The sequence below is a fragment of the Panthera pardus genome, unplaced genomic scaffold (genome assembly GCF_024362965.1).
Source record: "Panthera pardus isolate Hobbes unplaced genomic scaffold, ASM2436296v1 HiC_scaffold_17, whole genome shotgun sequence".
NCBI lineage: Eukaryota > Metazoa > Chordata > Mammalia > Carnivora > Felidae > Panthera > Panthera pardus.
In genome coordinates this window covers 91,918,732-91,938,949 of record NW_026526732.1, presented here as the reverse complement: position 1 = coordinate 91,938,949, position 20,218 = coordinate 91,918,732, and the positions used below count along the sequence as shown (strand labels likewise).

The 20,218-nt window shown below is 34.0% G+C and overlaps 1 protein-coding gene across 1 annotated transcript in view; it reads right to left on the bottom strand.

Annotated features, from left to right (window-relative positions):
* LOC109248191 (protein eyes shut homolog) overlaps nt 1-18,832 on the bottom strand; it is a 372,922-nt gene extending 354,090 nt beyond the window's left edge. Inside the window, exon 1 of the mRNA XM_019417648.2 lies at nt 18,678-18,832. The gene's annotated coding sequence lies outside the window, so the exon portion shown is untranslated. The remainder of the gene's footprint in view (nt 1-18,677) is intronic.
* Nucleotides 18,833-20,218: the final 1,386 nt, after the last annotated feature.

Sequence of the window (20,218 nt, the reverse complement as noted above, 5' to 3'; positions counted from 1 at the left end):
TCTATTAAAGACGTGTAACAGACACCAAGTGAGATGGCAAATATAAGCAGACTACATAGCAAGCCAAATGATCCTCATAGAAGATAGAATATAAACTGACCTCACTTTCCAATAACAAGAAGTCAAATAGATAATAACAAAAGTCAAATAATAACAAGAAGTCAAGTTTCTATTCTCTCCCAACCCTCACTTCCTCTGTCCCTTTCTTTTGTTAAAAAAGAGTCATTTGTGCTAAGTTCCAAGTCAGCAAACCAAGACTTAAGACTTGGACTAAGTGCAGTTTCAGCCTCTCCTATGATTATAATCTCAACCAACCTGCTTAGAATTGCCTGGGCAGCACACAGGAGGTAATCTACCTGATAGACACCCAAAAGAAAGTGACCTTGCCTGAAATAATCCTTTCTTTTGTTTATGACTTCCTTGTTTCTCCCCACTTTCTGCTAATAAAAGTCTTCCATTTTCTTTTTTTTTTTTTTTTTTTTTTTTTTCAACGTTTTTTATTTTTATTTTTTTTGGGACAGAGAGAGACAGAGCATGAACGGGGGAGGGGCAGAGAGAGAGGGAGACACAGAATCAGAAACAGGCTCCAGGCTCCGAGCCATCAGCCCAGAGCCTGACGCGGGGCTCGAACTCACGGGCCGCGAGATCGTGACCTGGCTGAAGTCGGAGGCTTAACCGACTGCGCCACCCAGGCGCCCTAGTCTTCCATTTTCTATAGATCCCCGGAGCTCTTCCTATTTGCTAGAAGGGATGCTACCTGTTTCAGGAATAGCTCAATAAAAGTATTAAAATCTTTAAATTTCACTTGGTTGAATATTGTTTTTAGCACTTCCTTCTGTTAGAGACAGTGTGTTAGGTCCTAGCAAGATTCCTGGAAGCCTGCAAAGAGGAAGTCAAGGCCAACTATTCAGAAAATCAGAGGTCTGTCCTGGCAATATTCCAACACACAGCCAGAAGAAGCTAGATCAAACCAGACAGGCCGAAATGGCAGGTGCCATGGCAGTAAACCCCTGACCAAATAAGAAAGAAAAGGCATGAAACATTGCTTCCGACAAATTCCCATCCCAAGTAACAAATATTCTACCCCCTTGTTAACAGCTGTCAATAAAAGAAACCCAAACCCCATGGCTCACAATTCTTTCTTGAGCTCCCGTTCTTCCATTCAAGTATCTATTTTTGCTTTAATAAATTTTCCCACTTGTGTCACTCATCTGCTGTGTTGTTTCTGTCCTTGAATTCTTTCTTGTGAGGAGACCAAGAGACTCTGGTGACATCCTGGGGACAGGCTCAGTTGAGGCCTAAGGGCCCAGGGTCTCCCCAGCTCACCAGGTAACACTTTCTTCTTCCCTTCTCTTCCCTTACCTTCCATCTCCTTCCTTTCTCTTTTCTTTTCTCCCTCCTGTCTTCTTTCTTACACCTCCTGTCTTCCTTTCTATATTTCTCCCTCTCTACTTCCTTTAATTCTTCTTTCCTTTTTTATTCTTTATACATTCTACAATGAATATATGTTGTTTGCATAATTTTGACTTTCTACATAACCGTGTAACCTTATGAAAATAAGAAACATATGTTGGAATTGAGAACTCTGGTTGAGACACAGGCTACAAAAGTATGCACCCTACTGTTTCTTTTTTTTTCTTTATTTCATTTCCCTTTTCCTTTCCTTCCCTTCCCTTTCATTTTCCTTCCTTTTCCTTTTCTTTCCTTCCCTTTCCTTTCCTCCTTTCTTTCTACTTCTTCTTCCTCTTTCTCCTTATCCTTTTTTTCTTTTCCCTTAACTCTTGAGCTTTAGAGTTTTACTTTTAGAAGAGTATTAGGATTTGGAAAATTGTGGAATTTTAAGTTCAAAGATGATGATAGATAAAATTAGAAAGGACTAATAGGGGCCATAAAGATTTGCTTTTATACCTCTGAGGTTTGGAAGCCTATTTATGCTTAAAGAAAAGGGGACTAAAAAATGCAGAGATATAGGAGACTGTGTTTCTTATATAATAATGTCTCACAGGACACTAAGAAAATGGCCAATACATAAGGTGATCACTCCTCCCAGTTTGCCCAGTGTAATCCTGGATTATGCTGTGTGTCCTATAGCATAGGATGTGTGTGTCTTTGTTTTAACTGCTTTAATATTTATTACTTTCAAGAACATCCCTATTTGGATGCTATGGTTACCCGATCAACATGAAACTGTACAGGAAGGTTGAAGAAGGAAGACACAATCTAAGATTACAAAGACCGAAGCTTTAGTTCTATAGTTAAAAAGGATTGTTTTAAAAGCATGTACAATAAAACGTATGCACTTTTCATACAATGGTATTTAAAAATTGTTAAATGTAGTAAATCTTTATGGAGTTTAACTACATTGCTATTTGATTCTTCACAATTTAATTTGTTTTTTGAAGTTAGGATGTAAATTAAATCTCTTTCGTTATTATTAAAAGGCCTCTTCAGGCATTTTTAAAAAGAGAAATATTAAAAAAAAAAAAAAAAAGCAGGGACCAAAATGGTTGCCAGGGGCTAGCGGTAGTGGTGGTGAGAATTAAAGTTACAAAGTCTCAGTCACGCAAAATAAATAAGTCCTAGATATCTACTATACACCATAGTAGCTATAGTTAATGATAATGTATTGCTAGGAGGGAAGAAGGAAACTTTTGGAAGTGATTTTATGTTTATGTTTATGACAGTGATGGAGGTGACAATTTCACCTGTGTATACTTATCTACAGAATCCTCAAATTGTATACAGTAGATATATATAGCTTTTTGTATGTTAATCATATCCCAATAAAGTAGTTTTAAAGAGAGAGAGAGAAAAATGTCACACTTAGACAAACTAATGTATTCCTTCTTGGTCTTAGTTTCTAGGCAGAGATAGCCCTTGGGTAATCACAAGTACTGAGGGTGTATAGTTCAGGTGGCCAGAACTTTAAATATGATTAAGAATTCATACTCTGGAGTCAGCCTGACTTGGAATCCCAGTTCTAATACTGACTGGCTATTTGGTCTTCTGTAAATTGATGAACTTGTACAGAAATCTGTTAACTACCAACTAGGTAAATCATTGGGTTGTGAAATTTTGCTAAAAATACACTTTGCATAGCCATTAGACATTCAATATTTATCAATATTTTTACCATTATGTCAGGTTGAGAATACAAAGGAGAAAATGTACATTCCTTACTCTAAATGTGTTTAAAATCTCAGGAAGTAGCAGAGTTGCATGGGAAAAAAATGACAATAAAGTATAAAATTTGCCATAATGATTAAAATTTTGCAAAATGATGAAATCTCCCGGGTAAAGTTAGAAAAGATTTCAAATTTAGAGAGAATTAGAGGTGAGATCTAAAAGCTTAGAATGAATTGAGAGAGAGTAGAGGCAATAACTTTCACAAAATCTAGGTTTTACATGGAAGCTATGTATTTTTCAGTAATGCTGGAATAAAATATGCAAGGGCAAAGAGGCTGACCAGGTGATTAGAAATAAGTGTGTATTTTGGTCCTTAGAGGATTGGGTACCATGAAATAGAAATTTCAACAAGGGAATTAAGTGGAAATTTTTAAAAATACCTTCATGGTAACATTAAGTATAGATTGCAAAATTAGAAGAAAAGAGACAACTCATGGTATTTATCATTTTATGTGGCAAGAATATGTCAAATAATCTTAAAGTTATATTAATTACTGAAAATCTCAAAAGGTATACCATTTGTAAGGAATGGGTTTAGAACACAATTCTGTTTTCCAAATGCATGTTTAAAAGATCTCATGGTCTTTAATTTGTCATTCCATATAGTCAGCCTCAATAAGAAACTCGACTTCATTTGTTCGATTCTGATTTACCATATGCCTCACATCCAATGTAATATATTTTTTTTTCTTTTTCCATTTGATCATATAATGGAAGTAAGGGAGAAAGGGAGAGGAAGTTGGGTGATATACGTTATCAAATTTATAACTATTAAAGAAATGGAAGGTTTAAGAATTTTTGTTCTTCATGTCTTGCCTTCCTATCTTAGCAATGTTATCTTTAAAGGTGACTATTTCTACAATGTCATTTTATAATGACACATTTGCACAGGTGACAAGGCTCTAACAAAAAAATTGATTTTCTATTGATTTTTATGGAAAACTATTTCTACTTTGTAATTAAGAATGGAGCTATATAAACATAACTATATAATTATGAAGTGGTATTATGGCTAGTCTATTTTCTGTGTATATTCAAACACACACACACACATACAACACACACACACACACACGCACACACACACAAACACACACACACACACACCCCAGTTCTGTATTAATATAAAATATTTAGAAATATCAAGTTAACTACAATTTTGGCATTTCACTCTTAAATTTGGTCTAAAATAGTTATTCTAAGATACATAAAATCCTAGATTTCCACTGGGATTAGTCACATAAAGGGTCTATTTTACAATGCATGGTGATTATACTGGAAGGGAATTATCTATCCTATTTAGGTAGGAACACTTTTAAAAGATGACCCAATAGGTCTCTTTCCAACTCAGATCCTATAAAACAAAGGATATTTCTGGCTGTACTAGTGAATATTGAGATGAAAGTTAAAGATTCCTCTGTATTATTCAAAACTTCTGACCTTGGTTGCCTGGCCAACATCCCTGATCTCATTAAACTCTCAGACAAATTCTCAGGAATGTATTAAAATATGCCATGCTACTGTTAAAAGGGAAGAAAAACTGTGTTATGAAAAACTTTAGTTATTACCATATTGGCTTAGAATGCAAACTGATACTAAAGTATAATTCATTGTTTACTGAATATTACATGAATGCTATATAATTATTAGAAAAATTTCAATTAAAGTTGGTAATTTAGGGGCACCTAGATGGCTCAGTCAGTTAAGCATCCAACTCTTGATTTTGGCTCAGGTCATGATCTCACAGTTTGTGAGTTTGAGCCCTGCATCAGGCTCCATACTAATAGTACAGAGCCTACTTGGGATTCTCTCTCTCCTTCTCTCAGTTCTGGTGGAGTTGGTGTCAAGTCTCGTTTTAAAAGCAGACCAGAACATACCTAGTTTAAACTCACCACATTCAGGCCAGGGGCCAAACTCTGCCTACACCAGGCAAGGAGAGCCTCTGTGGACAGCCGGCCTAAAGGGTAGAGCAGCCAAAACATAACAAAAGCACAAGCAGCACATACCGGAGACACTACCTGAAGTGCCAGGCCCTGGGCACTACATGACCTCTTCTACACAAGGCCATTACTTTCAGGGACAGGAGACATAACTAACCTTTCTAACACAGAGAAGAAGACAGAAACCTAGACAAAATGCAAGACAGAGGAAATTATCCCGAATGAAAGAATGAGATAAAGCTATGGCCAGAGATCTAAGCAAATATACCTAATGGAGAATTTAAAGCAACAATGATAAGGATACTCACTAGGTTTGAGAAAAGAATAGAAGACATCAGTGAGATCCTCACCACAGAGATAAAAGGGGTAAAAAAGAATCAATCAGAGATGATTAATGCAATAAAAGAGATTGGAAACAGGCCTGATGCAATGAACAGCAGGGTGGAAGAAGCAGAGGAATGCATTAGTGATCTAGAAGACAAAATAATGGAAAATAATAAAGCAGAACAAAAGAGAGAGAGAGAGAAGAATTATGCAGTATGAGAATGGATTTAGGGAACTCACTGACTCCATCAAATGTAATAACATTCATATTATAGATGTCCCAGAAGAAGAAGACAGAGCAAAGAGGGCAGAAAATTTATTTCAAGAAAAAACAGTGAAGGGGCGCCTGGGTGGCTCAGTCGGTTAAACATCTGACTTTAGCTCAGGTCAGGATCTCACCACTTGTGAGTTTGAGCCCCGTGTCAGGCTCTGTGCTGACAGCTTAGAGCCTGGAGCCTGCTTTGGATTCTGCATCCCTTTCTTGCTCTGCCCCTCCCCTGCTCATGCTCTCGCTCTCTCTCTCTCTCTCTCTCTCGAATAAATAAATATTTTAAAAAAATTTTTTAAAGAAATAAGAGTGGAAAACTTCCCAATCTGGGGAAGGAAACAGACATCCAGAGTCAGGAGGCACAGACTCCCATCAAAAACAACAAAAGTAGACCAACACTAAGGCATTATAATGGAATTTGTAAAATATAGTGATAAAATAAAAATCTTAAAAGCAACAAGATAAAAGAAGTCCTTAACTTACAAGAGAAAACACAAGGATAGCTGGAGATTTCTCAACAGAAATTTGGCAAGGCAGAAGGAAGGGACATCATGTATCCAAAGTGCTGAACAGGAAAATTGTGCAGCCAAGAATACTCTATCCAGCAATGCTATCAGTCAGAATAAAAGGAGAGATAGAGTTTTCCAGACCAACAAAAGCTAAAGGATTTTGTGACCACAAAATCAGCCCTGCAAGAAATATTAAAGGGGACTCTGAGTGCAAAAGAGAAACCGTGACAAATGACAAAGACAAGAAAAGATCAGGGAAAATCTCCAGAAATTATAAAACAAGCAATAAAATGGAAATAAATACATATCTATCACAGTACTTTGAATGTAAATGGACTAAATGCTCCACTCAAAAGACACCAGGTGTCAGAATGGATAAAAAAATGAGACGGATCTTATGCCACATTTTGCATAATGTATTTTAACAGTAGTCTTGGTTTTCTTATCTGTTGTCACTATTGCAAGTCAACTTCCTCTGGTTTATGATAAATTGAATAATTAAATAATAAATATTAATAAAAAAGCATGTGGACAACTAAGGATAAGTCTTTTAAATAACTTTTTTTGAATTTTAAATAATTTTTAATTATTTAGAAAACATATAGAAATATGGTATAATTTACCTCACTGATAAATATAAAGTAGTATATGAATCTTCCACACCATAAAAGTAGAAGAGTAATTTTCAAAATAAAAATAATTCTGGGATCATTTTAAAGAATCTGTAAATAAAATTTACAATTTATTTTAATGTATATTGCTTATAATAAAAAATTATTTGAGAAATTAAAATAAAACACAAAAAAGAAAAAAAAAGAAAATGAATTTCTCAGAATGCTTAAAATACAGAATTTCTATTGATTCTATATTCTTTCCCCTTATAAAATTAACATCTAATAAAGGGTGCAGGTCTTTACTTTTAAAATAGACCAAATTGAATTTGTTAATCTTGGCATGGCTTGAATTAGGATCACAAAAGCATGAAATTACTAGATGGCTAAAAAATGTTAACAGTAGCTAGAAATGTATACACATCTACATCAGTGAATTCAGCTTGGATAAAAATATATATTTTATCTCTTCATTTTAAAATGATTAAAATTAACAGTTGCTAACAATTAAAATGATACATAAAAATTCAACATTTTAAGTATATTTGTCATTATAAATAGCTGCTTCATCATGTACTTTAGACATTTTTTTAAAGCTATCTTTCACAAGCTAATGTGAAATTCATGTTAAGTTCATTTTCATACCAAGGTGACTTTTACAGTAAGTTTTTACCACAGGCATGCTTTACAATGTACATATGATCGTCAGGGCTTGAGTGAGCCACTGGGGTCTGATCTGGTATTCTGTTTGCACAGGCAGTTTCTCAATAGACCTGACATTGATCATCTGTCAATTTGATTTGTTAATCTTATGAGACTCATTGTAAACAAAGTAAGTAAATGTTTGTAAGCCCACAGAGAAAACACTACAGCTAAGCATTTTATTTCTGTTTGACATAATCATTCTGTTCCAAGTTTGAAAACAGAAATAAAGAACAACAATATTTTTTTTCCCTCTTTTTGAGTTGTCACCAGATGATTAGGCCTTAGGCATTTGAATTTAGAAACAACTAATCTAAATGGTGGAAAAGCCTGGCTTGCGAAGTAATATAATTAGGCGTTGGAGCCAATAACAAGCATGTATCAATGTAGACCTGAAATCGTCATGTCATTTCATCTATCTTAGTCACAACCTGTCAGTATGCCTGATGACTAATAAATCGTATCCCTAGCCACATTTTGTAAGCCAAAATAACACATTTTCAGAACCTACAAATCAAACCAGTAGGTGATATTTCATAGATACTGCACTAACACAACTAATGCATAAGACAAGGAACACATATGACTTACATTTTACAAAGGGCTGCTTAAAGACTTATCACATGAGCTTCTTATACCAACACAGTAGTGTGTATTTGTGTGTGTCAGAGAAGGAAGATGATGTAAAAGTCATCTATAGGAATGACTCCAGCGTTTCAAATGCTATATCTGGATAATACCTATTTGTATGACCAGGATACAAGACATCCTTATTTATACATTAAAAAATGGTTACCTTCCTAAGCAGTAGGAAAAGAAATATTCATCTTTTATATATAGTTAGGTGACTTGCATTCGAATTTCTAAGTTCTTTTATTGCTTCAACAAGAAGGTGCAATCTCTGAATATAAACAGTGAGCATGTAGGTTTAAGGAAGTATTTGTCATAGTAGAGTAAATAGTTCCAACATCTAATGAAAGGATTTGCAGTTAAGTCATAAATACCTATGGGTTTGTATAATTAATACTTGCTTTAAAAATAAATAAAATCAAATATAAATTAAAATTCTGTTTTAAAAGAACAGATAATTTTTCTCTGATTATAAACCAAAAGGAAATACAAACTCATGGAAACTATCCATAATTATATTTAATATTCCAAAAGTAATTGAGAAAGCACCTACTATCATTTGTATTCTCTCTAAACAATATTAGGTCACATGACGTTGGTCTAATATCATCCTCTGAGGGTGTTCCCACAACCACTGTGGTGTACCTATTGCATTGCACCTACAGGTTCCTATTATTTGGAGTGTTAAAGAATTTACCAAGCTGCAGGTATTTATATGTTATTCTTTGATTCACTCATACACATTTCCTTAGTGAAATTCTATAACTTTTGCATCAGCACTGTTTTTACTAGTTGATTCTAGAATTTGTGTGTGTGTGTGTTTAAATCTTCCACAGATAGCATTAAATATGGATTGTTTTATCATAAAGCATATTAAGTAATAAGTCTTCTTGATAGTGTTCAAAGCAATTACTTCTTATAAGTAATTTCTTAAACTGAGACACCAACATAACATATAGCTTTTCAAACTAGTCAAGTATGTAAAACAAAATCATCTGGAGCTCTCATCTTTGATCAGTCCTGGGTCTTATATTTTATTCATGGATTAAATTTACTTAAATATTTCTTCCAATTTTTCTTAGCTTTTCTTTAATATTAACAGTGACACTTGATTTGTGTCAGGTAAACATAATTTGATTACCTTTCACTTGCATACTTATTCATTTGACATCATGTTTATATTTTTGTTGTTACTGTATAAAAGTGGTTTGGTATGGTTTTTTGGATGTTTATTTGTACTTATTATGAAGTTGAACTTTCAAAATTTGATCCTTCTAGTAATTTATGTGTTTTCACATTTTTCCAAAGTTTGTAGTGGTATTTTACAAGTCATTTTGTTTTATATTTTGAAAAAAAATTGTATTTTTAATTGAAAATAATTATGAATTTCCTTTACTGAATATTTACCAAATTCTTTTTAAAAAATATTTACTTATTTTTGAGAGAGAGAGAGAGAGAGGGAGAGAGAGGGTGTGAGGGGAGAGGGGCAGAGAGAGAGACACACAAAGATTCCGAAGCATGCTCCAGGCTCTGAGCTGTGAGCACAGAGTATGATGTGGGGCTTGAACTCACGAACCATGAGATCATGACCTGAGCTGAAGTCGGACGCCCAACCAACTGAGCCACCCAGGTGCCCCAATATTTACTGAATTCTACTTTATATTTTACATTACACTGGTTATTGCAAAAAAAAAAAAAAATAGATGCAGACCTTGCCTTGAAGGAGTTCTCAGTGAGTTAGAGAAACAAATGAGCATACAGATGTGAGCAGTAGTAGGATATCCAATTTCAGACATAGAATGTCTGGCATGAATGAGTAGTGTGAATGTGCTAAACAACCTGATCTGGGATATCCATTCATCCTAAGGCATTGAGATTTGTAAACTGATTACATGACAGTCAGTGAAGGGTTAGAGCAATATTGGCATTCTTTAATAAAATGACAAAAAAAAATATTAAGACAGCTGGAATGGCTGGAGAAAGGAAGCCTGGGGGAGATAAATGGTTAGATACCAGAAAGGATGGTAAACAAAGACCAGATAATGAAGGTCATGTACTAACCAACCTGAGTTTGGATTTTACACTTGAGGAAATGTATAAACATCAAAAGAATTTAAGAAAGGGAGTTATCATCACATTTGCATTTTTGGAAAGATCACAGAGCATTATAGCTGCTGACAAGACCAGAGCCTATGAGCCCAATTAGGAAAATCATGGCAATGATCCAAAGAAGAGACAATAAGGATTTGTAGTAAGGTTGTGCCAGTGATATGGATAAAGGAGGGAAGACATTTTAGTGATCTATATTAAGAGACAGAGTGTGCAAACGCTTACAACTGGAAAATGAGGTCCAGGTTAAAACAGACATATCCTGAGGTTAAATGGGGAGACCATGGCTACATATATGCTACATATTCCATGTCAGATATTAATTATCTTAACTTTTAAAACATGTATTCAATTTTGTATGGTAGTATTAATTGAAGTGCTCTTTCTTACCCTGTTTCTTTCACATTTTTAAAATTAAACATCCTGTGTATAATGTTGAGCTATAATATTTACCATATTTCATCAAATCTAGGGCACACTTTTCCACATTTGTCATGCCTGACATTGAGTGCATCTTATATTTCTCTTTACTGTTAACACATCACCATTGCTAGTGAATACAAGGTTCTTTTCAAGTTTTACTTTGTCCCTTCTTTCTAAATCCCCATCCCATCATTTTCCTCTCATAAGAAACCATTTATGATGTGCTTGATATATGTTCTTAAGCATAGATGTATCCTTGTAAAATATATTGTGTTTTTGTGTGCTTCAGTTCCATTAAGGGTTTTGTAAATCCCACCTCTGTCATAGTTTTCTCCTCCTGCCCTGTTTAGGACAAATCCATGTCACATATATGGTTTATTGCTTCTTATTAGTGTATGACATTTCATACTGTGATTTACTACATTCTATTTATCCATTATTCTAGAGATAGATACACAGGTTGCTTCCAACTCCCTGTTTCCATATACACCATCCTTGTTTGGATCTTTGTAAGATTTACCCTGGGGTATGTACCCAAGAAAGGAATCTCTGCCTATATTTTTAATTTATTTTTCCCTCAGGGTACTGAATAATTTCTTCAATATGGATATACAAATATTTAAAACCATCCTTCTATTAATCAACAAATGGCACTGAGGCAACAGGATACCTATGTGCAAAAAAATAAGATGGGTTTTTACTTTACTCCTTATACCAAAATAAATTCCACATGGATAGAAATTCAAACATTAAGGAGAAATGACGTCATGGTAACAGCAGGAGAAAACACAGAAGTTCAAGGTCTGCCCACTTTTCTAGCTCCTCTAACATCCTCTTTCATATTTGTCCATCTCTCTGCAATCCATTTTACTTACAAATGCCAGAATTATTTTTAAGAGACTGATGAATAATACACACCCTCAGTTAAACATACACACACACACTCTCTCTCTCTCTCTAAAAGTTTCCTTTGCCATATAATACATTGTACATCTTCTATGCATTTTAGCATAGGCTCTGACTCCTGCCTTTTCTTTAAATGCATCCAGTACTGCTTGTTCTTTTGCAGACTGTGCTACAGCTACACAGCATTCCCCTTTGATTATGCCAAACTCTTTCCTGCTTCAGGGTATTTGCACTGTTCATCCCATTTGCCTGGGGTGCTCTTCTTTCTATTTGGATGGGTTACAGGTCCCCTTGCTATTAAGATGTCAGTTTAAATGTCAACTTTTGAGGCCCTTCCTGACTGTCCAATCTAAAGTACCTACCCAGGAAATGGCTCTTCACTCAATCTGAATTCTCTGCTTGGCATTTATTATTGATTATTTTCTTTCTTATTTGTATATTGATTTTTCTGCTCCTGCTTGGAAATAAAAGCTTAACAAGATCAGGAACCTTTGCTGTCAAATTTATTGTTGTTGTCTCAAAACCTAGAGCAGTGCAAGAAACAGGACAGATGCTTACAACTATTTGCTGGCTAAGTAAATAAATGACTCAAAGGAAACATACATATCTAGATTATTTTTAAACAGAAAACTTTGCAATTTCGTCACAGTTTAGAAAAATTTTATAATGTATTGGTTGTATTCTTTTGATAAGTAAACAATTTCTCTGGCTCCAGTGTTAATCCACAAAGGCAATATTGAACATCTAAACATCAAGCTGAGACCAAATTCAGATTTAACAAGCTAATCTCAACATGCTGTGTTCTATAGGCTAATGACTGACATGTGTTTAAGAGATCATCATCTCCACAGGTTAGTGAGAAGATTAGAAACAATTTTCTCCCCTACTATGTCCTCATTGGCTTTGAGTTGTTCACTCTGTGTTTTGGAGGGAGCATTTCTCTATCCTGTCACTTTCATTATTTTTTTTTTCTCCAAAAGGCAAAGGTTCTTATTTTCCCTCATTACATTTATTTGTATTTATTGGAGCTAATTAATTTTATGTTACATTTCAAGCAGTTTCAAAATATGGTATAATTTATAAACAAACTATCATTAATTTGAGCTTACTGAGAGAACATTTATGCTGATTTGACGTGATTGACTTGTATTGTCATCTATAAGAACCAAGGAAACAGATATGAGCTAAAAGAGCTACACTAAACAACAGATTTTCAATGTAGACAAAAGAACCTTCCACTGGAAGAAGATGCCATCTAGGCCTTTCATAGCTTAAAAAGAGAAGTCATTGCCTGGCTTCATAGCTTCAAAGGACAGGCTGACTCTCTCACTAGGGGCTAATGAAGCCAGCACTCATTTACCATTCTGAAAATCCTAGCGCCCTTAAGAATATGCCAACTATACTTTGCCTGCACTCTATTAATGAAACAACAAAGACCAGATTACAGCATATCTGTTTACAATATGGTTTAGTGAGTGTTTTAAGCCCACTGTGGAGAACCACTACTCAGAGAAAAAGACTCCTTTCAAAATATTACTGCCCATTGACAATGAACTTGACCAATGAAGAGTTCTGATGGATATGTATACGATGAATGTTGTTTTCATGCCTGCTACACAAGATCCATTCTGAATCCCATTGATCAAGGAATAATTTTGACTTTCAAGTCTTACTATTTAAGAATTACATTTTGTAAGTCTATAGCTGTCATAGTGATTCCTGTGATAGATCCAGGCAAAGTATACTCAAAATCTTCTGGAAAGGATGCATCATTCTAGATACCATTAAAAACATTCACAATTCATGGAAAAAGGTCAAAATATCAACATTAACAGGAGTTTGGAAGAATTGATTCCATTCCTCATGGATGATCTTTAGGGGTTCAAGAGTTAAATGGAGGAAATAACTACAATTAAAATAGCAAGAGAACTAGAATTAGAAATACAGAGTGAAGATGTGACTGAATTGCTACAATCTCATGACACAACTTAAATAAATGAGGAGTTATTACTTATAAGTGAGCAATTTAAGTGATTTCTTAGGATGAAATCTACTTCTGGTGAAGATGCTTTGAAGATTGTTGAAATGACAACAAAGCATTTAGAATATTACATAAACTTAGTTGATAAATAAGCAGAACGGTTTGAGAAGACTGACTCCAATTTTAAAAGAAGTTCTATGGGTAAAATGTTATCAAATAGCATAGCATAGCATGTTACAAAAAAAAATCACTCATGAAAGGAAGAATCAATTGATGCACCAAACTTCATTATTATTTTAAGAAATTACCACAGCCACCCCAACTTTCAGCAGCCACCACCCCTATGAGTCAACTACCATCAGCATGGAAGTGAGACCCTTCACCAGCAAAAATATTACGACTTGCTGAAAGCTCAGATGATAACTAACATTTTTAAGCAATAGCAATAAAGTTTTTTTATTTTTTTATTTTTAATACAGTTTTCTTTTTCTTTTATTTTTTTAAACATTTATTTATTTTGAGTGACAGAGTAAGCATGAGTGGGACAGAGGCAGAGAGAGACTGAGAGAGAAAGAGAGGGATAATCCTAAACAGACTCTATGCTGTCAAGGCAAAGCCTGACTTGGGACTCAATCCCATGAACCATGAGATCATGACCTGCATTGACAGTGTGGAGACTGCTTGGGATTCTCTCTCTCCCCCTTTTCTCTGCCCCTACCCTGCTTGTGCTCTCTCTTTCTCAAAATAAATAAATACACTTAAATCAGTAGACTTTGACTATAGCAATTTACCATCCATAATGTGGGTGGGCTTCATCCAATCATTTAAAGGCCTTAAAAGACTGAGATTCTCCAAGGAAGAAGAAATAATTCTGTCCTCTTTAAGACACAAAGCTGCCACATTAACTATTCCATGCATCTCCAGACTACCAGACTGCCTTACAGATTTATACAGAGATGTACTTATATACATATGTACATACACACACACACACACACACAAATATAATAAGAAATAACTTAGCTTGTTTGAGGGATTTTTTAAATAAATCCAATTATGTTAGTTGATGACTTTCAAATTTATATCCTAAAATTTTAATGATACATTTAAGAAACCATTTAAATAATTGTATATTAACAACAAATAGATGAAATATTAAAATTTTATTGAGAATATAGTCTATTCAGGGACGCCTGGGTGGCTCAGTCAGTTGAGTGTCTGACTTCAGCTCAGGTCATGATCTTGCAGTCCATGGGTTTGAGCCCTGCATCAGGTTCTGTGCTTCCAGCTCAGAGCCTGGAGCCTGCTTCAGATTCTGTGTCTTCTTCTCTCTGACCCTCCCCTGCTCATGCTCTCTCTCTCTCTCTCTCAAAAATAAATCAAATAGTAAAGAATGAAGAATATATTCTATTCAAAAATTTGAATAAGCAAAATGTATTGGTTGTATGTGCATTTACTTTCTCCAAATAAAAATTGATTTTATATTCATATTTAAAAATATGTTAAAAATGGGCCATTCACTATCTCTGTTTACATTTTTCTTATAATTCTATGGATGTCAAACTATTACTTTTAAAGTCCTGGAAGAAAGCTCTCTGAGTTCCAATAAATATGTTTATCTAAAATTGTGAGATGCTGACATCATCATGAATAAAGTGTGCTATTGATATTTGGAAAGCCTAATAAGGTTCTCCCCAAGGTTTGAGAAGAAAGAAATAAATTGCCTTCTGAGCATTAAGTGTAAATCTATCATGTAATAGATTGCCATGGAGCTACAAAGTCACTTTAAAGACGTCTTCTAAGGCTGTCAGATCTGGCTGTAATCTCATAACAGCACTATTAGTATGTCTGGAGAATGACTGAGTGAATTAGAAGTGAGGGTCCTTGAGAAGGAAGATGAAAAGAAGCCATAGAGGCAATCAAATTCTAAGGTGAAACAAATTCTCACATAAAAACTCCACTAGTAAAATCCATGTTAAATATACTACCAGTGTGCATATGGAAGCTTTGGGCATTTGTGTGTGTGTGTGTGTGTGTGTGTGTGTGCGTGTGTGTGTGTGTGTGTGTGTGTGTTATAAAGCATGCAAATCACCTAATAATGCATAATCCCTAACATGAGTTGAGTTCTTAAGTCAGAGGTACTGCACTGAGCATATTACATGCAATATTATATTTAATACCTAACTAAACCAGATGAGATATGTACTTTCACAACAATTTCATGAATGAGCAAATTAATGTGTTCAAATTTACAAAGCTAATGAGTGACAAAGAGTTTTCAGCCACATGTGTCTGACTTCAGAGCCCATACTCAACTACCATGCTAATCTAATATTTCCCTATTCAGATTCTAAATTCAACAAGTACAGTTATGATTATAATTCAGGTTTACATATTCTTTTTCAAGGAAAAAACATGTGTTTGATGGAGAACATATCTCTCCAGACTCTGATGCTGTTCTATTTCTTGTAAAATGACAAATTGGCATAAATTAACAATTTAACCTTAAATTATATTTGATTTCTGAGTAGCTTTCCAAAATAGAGTATAAAACCAAAGGATGGACAGCTTATATTTCTTCAAGAATGTTAGCACCATAAATTTAATAACTACTGTTTTGATTATCTACATAATAAAATTCACTTGGTTAAAATGAGTATGACCTGGAAAGCAGAATCCATCATGCAATACTCTCAAATCAGTTTCTGAGGACCTCAGGAGTTGGCTAAAACTTCTAAGACAATGATACACCATAAGTTCTCTTTGAGCAAAATGCAATAGGCGGCCTGAGGCATAATTTAATAATTTGCATTTCTTCTAGTTTATTCAAAGATGAAGATTGTTTCTTCAGCATTATTTTCTGCAAAGACCTTCAGAAATGTTAGCTTTATTATCTTTTAAAATAGAATATCCTCTGGAACACACAGTTGTTGTGAAGTGGTATACTGTAATTTTTCACTTTTTGGATCCCATTACACAGAGACAGAAGTGAAATAAAGCATTTACTTGTATCAGTTGAGATATAAAATAGCAAAAAAATTTAAATTTATTTCGACTGCCCCTTCCAAAGATGTGTGGATACCACTGAAGTTTCTGTAAGCCTCAATAAGCATACAACATTTGTATTCAAATTATTAAGTGATTACCCTCCTGACAACTTGAGGCGCTCATGGGGAACACTGAATATTTTGGATGTTGCCTTTTAGGGCAAGAACCTGGCAGAAGTCAATGAACCTGGGTCATATAAGATGATAATTTATGCTGGAATTGCTAAGGGCTTGTTGGCAATTCTCCACCAGAAATATTTTACTTCCTTTCTTTCTTTCCTTTTTTTTTTTTTTCCTTTTTCCCTAAGCAACTTACTAATGCCTTATGGAAACTGTAGAAGTAGAAAGTGAGACAAGTTACGTTGCAGGTATGTTGTTGTTGTTTGTTTTGTTTTGTTTGGAACACTAACAGTATTTATTAAATGCCTCTAAATGACAGTTTGGGTGTTAACTTTGAGGCTTTAGTTGGACAAAGAGAAATTGTGACTGTTCCTTACCCTCACGAAACTTATTCTCCTGTTTATAATGCCGAAATCTTTAAAATTTGCTCTTTTATCTCTGTGTGTGTGTGTGTGTGTGTGTGTGTGTGTGTGTGTATGTGCATGTGTGTGTTTGTGTGTTTTCTTGGCTGCTACAATATGGAAGTTTCTTCACATTTAGGTGTTTGAGTTGCTGAATACTGACTAAAATTTATTATTAATAATTATAAAACTATTTTACTCAAGATAAAATCAAGATCACAGCTTTTTCATATCTGGATAAAGTGGCCAAAATTTCTTTTCAGGTTTTTAAAGCAATTTTAAGCCAGTTAAAATTGTACTTATAACTTAACATTCCAGAAAGGTAAAGACTAAAAGAATTTCTTAATAATTATTTAAAAATCTGAATTATGAACAACTGCAATTTTGGTTGAGAATATAAACATACTTAATCTACTAGTATTACTGTGTTTCCTGAATCCTCTCAATAATATAAATTGACATCCTTATTAACTGAATACTAATTTTTAAATAAAAAATCCATTAGAGATGGTAATATCAAAATAGCATAACAATGTATTAAAAAAGTTATAGGCATTCAGATGATAATATATATTTTATGAAATTCAACATTTAGTCTTTTGTAGGCAGAATGACAGAAAGACATATAGTCGTATTAGTCCTAACAATATTGAATAATACTATCTGATTAATTTTTAAAATAAAGTTAACCCTTAGTTTTAGAAATAGTCTGTCATTTGTTACCATATACCAAATAAATACAAGTGGTTCAAAACACATAATCTGAAATATTTTAATAATTAAGCAAATATTTTTAAGATAATAAAAATCTTATATTTAAATAGTACTGATGAATCCTATTGAGGCATAAATCATCTAAATAATAAAATAAGATAGGATATTAATAAGGTAAGGCTGTTTGAAATTTAAAGCATCTTTTTCTTTTTAAAAAGAAATCATCATATCCAGTAAGATATAAAGTCACATTAACAACAATATCAAAAGGAAATATTGCCTTTATAGTGTCATTGAGGAGGAACATTTTAGTGAGTATTAACATGAAAATAAAGGGCACTTCTAAAAATTTGGTTAAGTATTTCCAGATTTCTAGTTAATCATTTGTAAACAAAGTGTGAAAATTACGCAATTTCTTTTGCAATTGACATTTCATAGCACCATGATGCTAGTGGACAATGGGGGAAAACTTTAAAAATCTCAAGCAATCATGGGTACGTTATGATTAAATAAAGACTCTGGTATTCCCCTAGATCCTATTCTGCAGAGGAGACAAACATTATATTCTTTGTTTGCAGATTCAAAGAATACAAAACATTTTTTTATTGATTCAAATAGAATGAATATCCTCGAGCATATGACAGAGAAGATTTTGCAAAAAGATTTTGTAGAGAACAGGCAAAAAATATGGTTAAAGAAACACTTATGACTAATCGAGATCTTTGTGGTGGTATTCAATTCAGTCAGGCAGTTTTGCAATCTTGTAACAGAAAAGTAATTTCTAGGAGGAATCAAGTACAACTTACCCCTCATTTTCAACCATTAGCCAAGGTAGCTTGCAACCCTGGGAGGCTTGTGATTACTGTTAATGTCTGTACATGCCTAGCATGTATCACTGTTTCTCAGAACCCTAATCAAATAAGGCTTCTTTTATATGTGGCTCCTGAAACAAGGCGCTAAAAGCCCTAACCTGTTGTAGTATAAAGGTAAACTCATTAAAGCCATGTGCAGGCTGACATAAGGCTTGGCCTTTATTTAGCTAATCTGGAGATGAATACAGAAAGCCATCTGGAGCTTTGTATAAATCCATAGGCAAAATACTTCTCTATAATTTAATTATTTCCAATTTCATTTGTAACTCACCATTTTCCTTGCTAACTTCATATGTCTCAGACTGAATGTTTTCTTGTGTTTTCAGGGATTATTACAAATTGATTTTTTTTTTTTTCATTCAGATACAGACAGTGGGAGAAAGAAAAAAGCCTTGTGTTGCTAGGGAAACCTGATGCTGAAGGTTTAGTGACAACCTCACATGCTATTGTACAGCAAAGGCTGTCTGGATAAGAGAACAGAGAGAGAGCCTGCTGATGTGAAAAATCAATTTAGAATGTTACTTATTGATTCTATGATGATCTTTATAAAAGAAGTAATGCAGACTCTGTCTTTTTCTAAAGAAGAATTTTGGAACTATAATAAAGAAGACCTCAAGGAATTTATATCACTGAAGGTAGAATAAGTGAAATCTCACCTCCATCTGTGAGTTTTTAGAGAGAACAGGAATTACTGGACACTCTAGAATTTTGTCAAAATAAGATTCTATTAGTATATCCTGATTCTGCCGTTCCATTAGAATATTTGACTTAGTTTTATCTTCATATTTTAAAATTACTGAATTAAGCATAAATCATAGCATTATACTTGATCCTGTAGTTAGTATGTGGAAAATATATTCCATTAATCTTTTTTTTTTTAATTTTTTTTAACGTTTATTTATTTTTGAGACAGAGAGAGACAGAGCATGAACGGGGGAGGGTCAGAGAGTGGGAGACTTAGACTCTGAAACAGGCTCCAGGCTCTGTGCTGTCAGCACAGAGCCCGACGCGGGGCTCGAACTCACGGACCGCGAGATCATGACCTAAGCCGAAGTCGGACGCTTAACCGACTGAGACACCCAGGCGCCCCTCCATTAATCTTTTAATGAAAGAAAGTAATACTAATTTAAAATAGTAAAACTACACTATAAACAAAAAAGTTCATTTTCATTTGTAGCAATAAACAAAAGTATAGATATATGTATATTGTATATAATTTGTATTTATTATATATAGCATTGTATTTACATATTTTAATGCATGAAAATACTATTAAAATTTGCAATACAAAGGAAATTTTGGGTGTTGACTTAAGGAAATAAGTCACTCATGACTATACAGAGGTCTCCCTAGACACTGAGACATTTACAAATAAGACATCATGTTATCAGACACATAATGTATAAATACCAGGGAAAAAATGTATTTATTATATTTTGCTTTTTTAAAGATAAAAGAGAATCTTTTAAAAATAA